Below are 11298 nucleotides of genomic sequence, written 5' to 3'. Positions count from 1 at the left end.
ACCTTTTATCGCTATCACGAGGCTAGGATTCCGATTTCGTGATTTTTGGAAGCTTTCGCCGCAAGTTGCGGCAATCTGTACCCTAACAGCTTCGTTCTTTAATATCTTCGTGTACGCTCGTCGTATCGCCGAACCGACTTCGCCAACGCGTCAGAAAACCTAGCAATTAGGTTTATACATGATCAATTTAGATCAAACCCTCACGTATTGCAAAATCCCATTTTTGAGCCCTAACATGCAATTAGCCCCAAATAATCCAAATTAAATGGAGCAACATGCTAAGAATGCTCATTAGAGGCTACTAGAATACTTAAGGTTAAAGATTAAGCCAAATCCCAAAAGTTTACCCCAATGTGAACGCCGCAATGAAAACACGTCGCTCCAACGGGCGCACGAAAGCTCAATCCGTCGCCTCCAACGCGTTCGCAAGCTCGATCTCCACCAACGCCGCGAATTTGGGCGAAAGATCTAGAGAGATGAGAGAGATATTTAGAGAGAGAAAGAGAGGGTTTCTCTCTCCTTCACCATGTGCGTGTGATGCTTGTGCTGGCTGCAGCTGAGGAGGAAGAAGAAGCCTAGTAGCTTCTACTTATAGTCAACACCTCAATAGTAGCATACACTATTCACATCAGGCAGCTCAAAATCTGATATCTTTCGCCGGAGCTCCCTGAATATCCGTTTGAGCTCAAATTTGACAGTCATGTTCGGTTTTGCTTAACTTAACGAAAGAAATTTTAATCTTTCAGTTTCGACCCCATTTGGTCACCGAAAACTGTGCCGAACTGCAATCTTTATCAGATGGCTTTCGGATTTTATTTCTCACTCTACGGGTGTCAGAAAAATACGAAACTTTAAATCTAGCCTCATAAGAATAATTCTGGCTTATCCTCCAGTTTTCAGAATTTTCTGACACTATGCGTTTTCTGCTAATTTATCTGCCCCGTTTCACACAGAAAATTCTAAATCTTCTGTTTTCGCTCCGATTTCAACACGGGCCATTCTAGACTTATATTTTATGTCTATAAGTCCAATAAAATAGTATCTCACACTATTTTTATTTATATTTATTTTTATATTCAAATTTCAGCATATTACATCCCACCGTAACTTCATAATTTAAGAAGTTCGGTACCTTACAGCCAAACTCGGCTTTTGCTGGTCCGATTGACCACTAGTCTCACTTTCTACCGTTAATACTGCATGGCGCTTATTCACGTTCTCAGTATTATTGGCTTGATCATTTCCGAATGCGTGAGGAACAACTCGATTGCAGAAATTCATGGCATTGTCATCAGCCATAACTTGCAATAAGTAAAATAAAATTTACATGAACAAGTAGTCTCATTAGGCGTGCCAAAAAATTGCTACGAGCCGAAATCTCAGACCATTGACCCAATAAAAGATCCTCCTTTGGGAAGCGTGCGACGAGAGGAAACGGCTATAAATGATGACCCTCGAAGTTTGCGCCCATTACGAATGAAGCGATTCGTTTGATGAGGGATCAAATCAACCGAGTTTGATATAGTACAACAAATTCGGTTTGGCCGTATCAGCCGAGTCTACGGGTTGCACAGTACTCTTTGGTTTGGCTAAAGAGACGAAATACCTATGTATTGCTTAAAGCTGAAAAATGTTTACAGGGAAGGTATGCCAGTACAGTGTATAATCTCAAAGGAGGCTCTAACTTAAACGCTACTCCTGGGAATGACAATAACTGCGAGAACAATAAAAGAATTACAAGTAAACTACTCCTATAAAGCGGTAAATGCAAGGGAAATGGAAATCAGTCTTCTTGTTTCTCAGGAAAAAAAGACTCCTCTTTCAGGCATCTTCTGTTTATAGTCCGCCTGTTGTTATTTAGTTATCCTTATGATTGGCCACTTCTCCAATTTCGTGGGCCACTAATAGTCGATTTTAACCGTATGGACCTTAACTATTTTACAATTTGATGCGGCTCTTTTTCTGTTCCTGATGCATCATCTGTCATTTATCTCAAGCTTCGAAGACCCTGTGGTGCATCTCGGTTTACCATGTGACGCGATTTTTTTGGCGCCAACAATGACCAACCCAAAAAATAACGCCAACTGAGTTTCACGTGGCCCACTGTCAACATCCATACTCGACTTCCCTTAATTATAAGAAAATATTAATGGTAGAGACGAATTAAAAAAAAAATTATGGGTTGGAACTATTTGCATAATGTACCAAAAAAAAATGGGCTCCATAAATTCAAGTGGATGTGGTTGCTCCACGCTCACTTCTAACTGTGGTTTCATTATATTTAAATAGTTAATAGGTTAATAGATAATAGGGTTAATTACACCGTTAGTCCCCAATCTTTCCACCAATTTTTACTTGGGTCCTCAACTTTTTTTTTTTGCAATTGAGTCCCTAATCTCTTGATTTTATTACAATTAGGTCCCAACCGTTAAAAAAACTGTTAAAATTAACGGAATCGCCACGTCAGCGCCTATTTGGCATACCTTTGCATGTTAATTTAGATCCCTAAATTTTGCACATTTTTCACTTTAGTCTGCAAAAATAAAAATTCAAAATTTTAAATTTAAAATCAAAAATAATATTAAAATTAAAATTTTAAACTAACGAGAAATTAGAATTTAAAACTAATTAAAATTTTGAATTGAAATTCAAATTTTAAATTTAAATTTTTAATTGAATCTAAATTTTGAATTCAAACTTAAAATTTTGATTTTGATTTTGATATTTCAATTTATATTTAAAATGAAAGTTTTGAAACCAAAATTTAAATTGAAAATCATATTCAAAATTTTAATTTTAAATTTTCAACTTGAATTCAAAATTTAAATTTGAATTTAAGATTTGATTTCAATTCTAAATTTGAATTTAAACTTCGAATTCAAATTCACATTTTGAATTTGAAATTTCAAATCGAGTTTGAAATTAAATTAGAATTTAGAATTCGAAATGTGAATTTGAATTTAAAATTAAAAATTTAAAATTAAATACAAAATCAGAATTTGAATTCTAATTAAATTTGAATCCAAAATCAAAATTTAAATTTAAAATTTAAATCTTAAATTAAAAATCTTTGTTTTGAATTTATAAATTTAATAGGTTAATTATACCACTGGTCCCCAAACTTTGCACAGTTTTGCAATTTGGTCCCCAACTTTTTTTTTTTTTTTGCTATCCCCTGACACAACGTTACCGTGGCGCTGACATGGCGCCTCCGTAGCCCTTATATGGTGTTGACGTGGCATTTTTCGTCAATTTTAACACCTATCTAACAGTTGGGACTTAATTGAAATGAAATTAAGAGATTAGGGACTCAATTGCGAAAAAAAAAGGTTGGGGACCTAGGTAAAAATTGGTGGAAAGGTTGGGGACTACTGGTGTAATTAACCCTAGATAACAGGTGTGCAACTTTCTTAAACGTATATTCGTGGGAACTGGTCTCTGGCCTTCTGGTATATGATTAACTAACTAAGATTTGCAATCTAATTGGTAGTATTAGCTTTTCTTCGGAATGAGACAAACAACTCAAAGGGAGGCTTTATGGTGCCCTTATTGTCAACAGTTATATTGTCCAAAAGATCAAGTGGATCGATGGAAAATAATTCAGAACTATATGTAGCGTACATATATAAAATATTATCCTATTAGATTCAATATGGGGATTAAAAATTAAATATGTTTGGAAAAATTGACTTGAATTTACGAACTCATGGAAGGGTTTAATATTGACCCTGATTCTGATATGAAACATCCGAAATTATAATTGGCCCCCGCTTTGATGCATACCTATATATGCTTTTTGGATATCACATTAAATTACTTAAAAAATAGGGACAATTGCTTATACACCCCTGAAAAGTTTCTGATTTTTTGATTTACCCCTCTTACAAGACTAATATTGAAAATACCCTTTCTACATTCCAACTTATTTCTAATATACCCCTAGAGTTAAAATCTGTTAATTAACTCTATTATCTCTGTAAAATTACTATTTTGTCCTTTCAAATATACCCTTTCAATATACCCCTCTACCGTCACCAATATTTCTTATTTGCACTTAAGTTAAGGGTAAAATTAGCATTTTAATTTTTTTTTAATTGTGGTAGATATTTAACTCACGTTTAACCCTAGTTAACTTAATAGGAAATAACTGCGGAAGTATTTTGTAATAACAATGGAACATATGAGGGATATTTTAGAGAGAAAAAAGAAATAGGGGTAAATCGGATATTTTCTAATGTATGAGGGGTATATAGGCAATTATCCCTAAAAAATATATAATGATTTGTCATGCACCAGGTTAGGGTGGAATTTTGTAGCACACTGAACTTTAACAAATTGCAAGTTTCCAGTGTAAGAATAGTTTTTGAGCTATTCTGAAAGTTTTGATGGTTGTTTGGAGTGTGTCGACCTGTTTTTGGAGCTAAATGAGTGCGAGAACAGGTTTTTGACATTAAAATCAGCAAACTGCAATTTTGGTGTTGAGTACCGATACTAGCTTGAGATACCGGAACTCAGTAGAGCATAGAATTTGGCTGCTCTCGGGTTTTGCGGAACCGGGTAGTGAGTACCAGTACCAAGTCGTGTACTGGTACTACATCGGGCAGGTACTGAAATGTAGTAGAACTAGATCTTTTCGGTTTTAGTTCTAACAAACTTGTATCAGAGCCGGATTGTTCGTTTGGGTGTTTAAGGCGTCAACGAGATTTGAAATCAAGAAGTTTGATTGCTCCAACAGTTTCGCTCTACGACAAACTATCGTTCTTATGCAACAGAGGTTGCAAAAAGCGTAGTTGGAGAATGAGAAGATTGGTACTTAAGAGAATCTCGCGGATTTGCTTATTAAGTTTTTAGGCGATTAAGTTCAAGTATTCCGTAAACTTGTTTGCATCAGCAGTAGCACTTCAGGAGCTTTTGGGATTTTGGTAGAGAAGACAGAAAATTCAAACCAAGGTGGAGATTAATTGTTAGATATATCTCGAATTCTAGAATCACAAGATCTTCTAATCTTATTCTGTTTTGATTATCCCATTAAGTTAAGTTTAGATTATGCATAATCTATTTAAAATATTCCTAATTTTAGTGGATTTGTATTCCTAATTGTATTAGAATTTAGCCACTAAAATAAATATTCTCTTTATTCTATTGATTTGGTGCGACAGATGAGAAAAAAAGTATGGATGTATTTTTGAAATTAGGGTTTTGTGAAAGAGTCATATTTTGTACACCACTTTGTGTTTTAATAACATTAATATTACTAGAGTAAGTGGCAAAGGGCTTGGTGGTTAGTATAGAAAATAAACTTTCTAAATGAAATAAACGAAGCAGATAGCGTACTATCTATCTCTCTCTAAAAAAAAAAATATTACTATATGTTAAATATATAATCTTACCAAATCATAGGTGCAAAAGTTTCTCAGCAGGTAAAAAATTAATTTATCAGCTGGGAATCATATTAGAAAATTTTTACGTGAAATAAATTATCATCCAAAGCTTTATTTCAACATTTAAATAGGCCTTAACAAGTTAAACTCCAGGCATGATCATCGTTTTGAGGACAATAAATGAACCAATTTATTGAGGTCAAATTTTTAGGGTCCCCAACCCATTAAGCTTCCATAAATATAGCTTGGAGCAAATGTGACCCTATTGACGTAACTCAGCCTGAAGCAAAGGCGTTGACCCGCGAATTATATATCGGCTGAGCATGTGAGTGCTTCGTTTTTCTCTTCTTTTCTTTTTTTCTTTTTTTCTTTTTTATTTTCCCCTATTGAATTATGTGAGAGGTTCGGTCCATGAGGGACCAGCAATATGGAGCAATAAAACAAACAGTGTACGTACATGTACGGTACGCTGTTTTATTTAATTGTGCCTAGTTTTCACCTGTTGTAATAACCTAGAATCACTTCAGCAATGCTTGGTAAATGCCACAATTAATATTTTACCGTGATCATAAGTTAAAATATTTATATTTTAGTGTGATCATAAGTATTTAATTTTGAGTCTTCTACATCTCCAATAGAAATTGTTAGAAATATTCAAAGAGTTTTCGCTTCTACTTTAACACGCCGTCTTTTTCATGGTTCATATCATTCAGAAAGGGAATCCTTCGTGTTTTTCATTCAAAATGTATATTCAAATTTTGGATCATTTCTAGTGCAAGTGACAAAAAGCTTGATCATTTGGCATCGATGATTTCAAGTTTGAAGTCTAATTACTTCATATTTTTAACTAAATTCATTTCTAAAATAAACAAGCGAAGTGAAAAACATTCCTACCTTTCTCTCTCTCTCTCAAAAATATATATATATATATATATATATATTCACATCGTCATCATGCAATTCAAGTTGGAAAATTACAAGAGGAGTTGATGAAGTTCTGCGATCATGATAAATTTCTAGATAGTGAACATTTTAATACATTATGGCTTTTGAGGTTCTTTTTGGTTTCATACTCGATGAGAGTTTACAATATTCCGTTAACAGGGATTTGCAAGCCTCTAAGAACCTTCCAACATAAGTGGGATGATAAGTTGGAAGCAAACAAGCTATTGGACATAAATTGTAAGTCATACATTATTTCTGAAGATCCTGTTTGGATGTTAGAATAAGTTATCCGATAAAAATTTAATCAGCGTAAGAATTTTTTTCATACCAACTACTAGATACTGTATAGGCATGTTTGGTTCGCTGCTTTTGCACTCTGCAAACGGAATCGGAATGGGCGATTCCTTTTGTGGGTGTTTGGTACGCGGAAGTCCCATTTCGATTCCGATTCCCGAGTGGAATGGGAATCCCCCAATCACTTCCTTTTCCAATAGGCCGGATTGGAAGTTGAATCAGGACGTAATGGATATTTATTCGGATTAAATTTATTTTTCAACTTTTTTAATTAAAATATGAATTTAAATTTAGAAATTAAATATATAATTTTAAATTTTAATGTGAACTTGAATTAAAAATTAAAATTTAATCAAGTATTTTGAAAATAACTTATGAATTTGAATTTAAATTAAATTTTAATTTATATAAATGTAACGCCCCGAATTATCATGTTTTTCCGGGCACGCCAACAAATCAACCGTATAGGTAGAAATTTTCTGTGTATACGAAGCGATAACTGTACCTGTAATCAAATCATAGCTACAACCCGAAGTATAGAGCTGCTAAAATTAAAACATGTATATATAAAAGCAAAGGATTCACTGTACATACAACATCCATAACTACACCTCGCTCCAGCAAGTATACAAAACATAAGGTATGTACACGAACCAAAACACCTCAAAACTACCTGTGAAGGGTACTCCTCTAGTACGGTGACACGACTGGTAGGGATCTAGCTCGCGACTCCCTTCCCGCGGTCGGAATCAGCAACAGCAGCAGCCGTAGACGAAGGCTCTGCAAAAGGTGTCAACAACTGGGTGTGAGAACTACGAAAATGGAAGATTTGAGCTAACGTGGGAAGAAAATGATATTGAAAAGGAATTTACAGAAGTGGGGATGTAAAAGAGTTAGTGAAGATCATCTCTCACTTTTCTATAGAGGTAATGGAACGACAAAATGAGCACCAAGAAGTCAAAAATTAAACTTGTCACTAGAGTCCAAGACATGATTCGGGTGACCTAAACCTAGAATTGGTGCCCAAAACAGCTTGCCTCAACATCCTATTCCAAAATGGACACTCACATGATGATTCGGAATGCTAACCTAGTCTAACAGCCCTTACTTACCACTTGTCACATGTCGAAACGATCATTAATCATGAGAGAGACTACCAAACCCAATCTGGGCACACTTGTGGGTGCCTGAAATGACTTCAATAACAAAGACCAATCTGTATTCCGAATCTGGATGCCCTAATCCACCTAATTCTGTCAAAACTTTAGTTTTGGCTTAATTGAGTGCGTTGAGTCTATTTTCACATTCATTTCTCACCAAAATGACTTTAGTTCATCTCGATACTCTCCGGACGTATTGATCAGCTTGTCACGCCTCAAGCCTACAATGGAAGCACACCTCGGGCACGTGCACGAGACCAGTCGAACGAACGGGATTTTTCTTACCCGCCCAAGGCGTCACAACTACATATATAACACACATTCCAAACAGAAATTAAATACATGATTACATAAGGAGAGTATTTTGAAACTAAAATAATTACTTCCATTACAAGTTTGAACCATTCAATTACAACATTTTTTAAATTCTTTAAATTACAAGTTTGCTTAATATAACTTTTCAAAATAGGGCCCGTTACATGAAGCACCGAATTGGGAAGGACGCTATCTATGCCTTTTCCTCCCTCTGCCATGGCACCGATAGACGGATCTGCAAAACATGGGAGTGAGAACAATAATCATAGTTCTCAGTGGGTACAGCCATCCAAGTGAGATGCTCGGCCCATCAGGTCCAAATATTAAACACAAAATAAGGTTAGTCTAACATGTATGTAATTATGCATGGGTAAAGCCATGTTCGTGCATCCGTGAATGACAATGAAGTTTCATTAGTAAGTTTGTCATTTCCCTACTTGCCACTTCATTATCCTATTCTTTACTACCCGACTCAGTCGTGAGTCAATCAAGAACGGAATCGCTGCACTATGGCTCGAGGTAGCAAAATTGCTGCGTCATCGTGCCATTAGGTCCACAATCATGGAATCACCGTGCTTGTTGTGTGTTGGGTGAATGGAATTGCCATTTTCCTTTTTGCCCCCTATGTCACAATAGCGGACTCGCTTCTTCAATTGTCTCATCAAGGATCTAAGGTCCACCCTAAGTTTAGCCTATCAAGATCTAAAGTTAATACTCATGTGGTCATCCTACTACTATATTCACATCACTACCTATGTCTAATGGCACTGCGTTTTCTAGGTTCAAGGTGAATTCGCAATACACTAGAGATGTCTGCACTATCATGAAGTCCACGACGTAAGTAGAATTCCAACATGCACGCATGCATTCATGATATAATGACAATATATGTAGTTATTACGCATGCAGTCATTTACTTAAAAGACATGATACTGAGTACGATGCAACTCATGCAATAGTTCATTTTATCATGACTATTCTTATTTAGTCATGAAGGTGACCTAATCACTTTGGTCAAGTACTAACCCAGCTCAAAATGTTGCCAATTGCTTGTTGTCACTTGCAATTGAGCCTATCCTCTTGAACTTCCTAGCTTGCTCCCAAGTTTCTCTTGCCCTAGACAAGAGATCCATTTGTTACTCATTTTGACTTCTCAATAGATTTTATTTCAAGAAATCAAGTTGTCCCACTTGATTTCCTACCTTTTAATTAGAGTTTTAAAGGATCGAAAGATTTTTAAATCTTTCCAAGGCAAAAACTCTCTTTTAACTTAGGATTTCCCAAAACTAAGGCAAAACCCCAAATATCTTAGTGAATCTCTATCATTTGTGGCCTACATTATATTCACCTAGGGTTTGTTAAAATTCTAAAACAAAGTCCAAAACCGAAAACTCTAACTCAAATCTCTCAAGCTTACCTCTATCCCAAGCTCCCAAGCTTCTTCTTGCTCCAAGAAGCCTCCCAGACCACCCCAAGCTTCCCTTTTGGATCAATCCTTAATCTCTTCTAAGGGTTGGAGAGTTCCTAGAGAGAGAAAGAGAGGGAAAAGAGGCTTGGAGTGTAAGAGGGAGAGTGGGAAAAGGAGGAGGAAGAGGCTAGGATCTTTTAACCAATCTCCTATTTCAAAATTATCATAATGCCATTATACAGGGCATTCTACGAGTTGATGGTCCGGATCCTGCATTTAAGGTCCGGACACCATACCGGGTGACACACTATGTAGGCAAGGTTCGGACCTTACTTCCAGGGTCCAGAACCCGTACGCAGCCTTTGAAAATTTGCAGCCAAGGTTCGAATGTTGATGCTACTGTCACGCCCCGCGACCGCTAATTTGGTCGGTTCGGGTACATCGATCAGACGCCGAACGGACAGAGCCTCCCCTACCCGCCCAAGGCTAACAACAACGAGATCATGTATGTAAACAGTTGCCCAGGAAATATTAACCTCATACATGATCTAAGCAAGTACCAATACAAGCAATCAACAAAAGAGAGAAAGAACTAGTTATTACAATTCCATTCAATATAAACATCGAGTTTACATTTTTCATCTCCAACATGTATACATGTTCATCCACAACTCTCCAAAATACATATACATCATGTCCTCTCATCTATACAGGGTGTACTAATGCATAAAGGAAAGTTGCTAGTTAACTAGGACGCTATGCCCTTACCGCGGTCCTCGCCCGATACGCTCGAACTCGGCCCTGCAATAAAGTGAGGTGAGAACTATATAAATATAGTTCCCAGTGGGTTCGACCGCTGACTCCGCCGATCTTCCCACTAGGTCTAAGCAGGCATAAGTAGATAGATAGATAGATATGAAAATGAGCTCCTACATAGTAACGAAATCTACAACATGCTACTATGCCTCAATAAACAGAATGAATGCATGAACATAGTAATGTACTCTACTAACATGATGCTATGTCTCAATCTGCAGGATGTAAAGAAAATGTCTACATAATAATGAAACCTACTATCAAGTACTAGTCTGATATCCAATCTCATCTCGGCTAACCCGGAGGTTACGCCCAAACTCACATCTCAAATCTTGCCGGTGGGTAGACTTTGCGCTACACACACGCTCGAGACCGTCTGCTGGGTAATCAAGTTGCCCAAACGCGACGACGACTCCGGAGCTCACTACTTGGGGTGGAGCGACCACGCCAAGGTTACATAGACTATGTGAGTACGATCCAATCCTCTCACTCAAGGATAGATAGTGCCTCTGCTGCACTAGTTCACATGCTACTACTCAGAAAATCATCATCTAATCCTAAATTCATGTCATAGTGTTTCTACTACACTAGTCCAAATGCCACTCTTTAAGTTCATTTACATGTCCAAGTTCATCTTTTGTTCTTTGGCACTATAGGATTCCATGTCAAGACCTAATCCTCATGTGTCCACTAAATCAAGTGCTCAACTCACTATATGATTTCTACTATGGAAACATGCAAAGAATTGAAGTACAACTACTTAACACAACCTATAATGCATGATAACAATATATATGAACATATACTATAATAAACAACTCAGACATAGAAGGAAGTTCAACTGCTTCGGGATGGACACCCCCCACCTTCTGGTGATGCCACGGAGCTAGACCCCAACTTTCGTAATTTTTCGCCGCCTATCTCTCGACTGCGGCAAACGAAGCCAAAAACAGGCTTTCCTTTAATATCTCCGCGCAGA

This window comes from Ananas comosus, linkage group 24 (genome assembly GCF_001540865.1).
Source record: "Ananas comosus cultivar F153 linkage group 24, ASM154086v1, whole genome shotgun sequence".
NCBI classification, from domain to species: Eukaryota; Viridiplantae; Streptophyta; class Magnoliopsida; order Poales; family Bromeliaceae; genus Ananas; species Ananas comosus.
The sequence above is the reverse complement of the archived record's forward strand: the minus strand, read 5'-3'. Positions refer to the sequence as shown.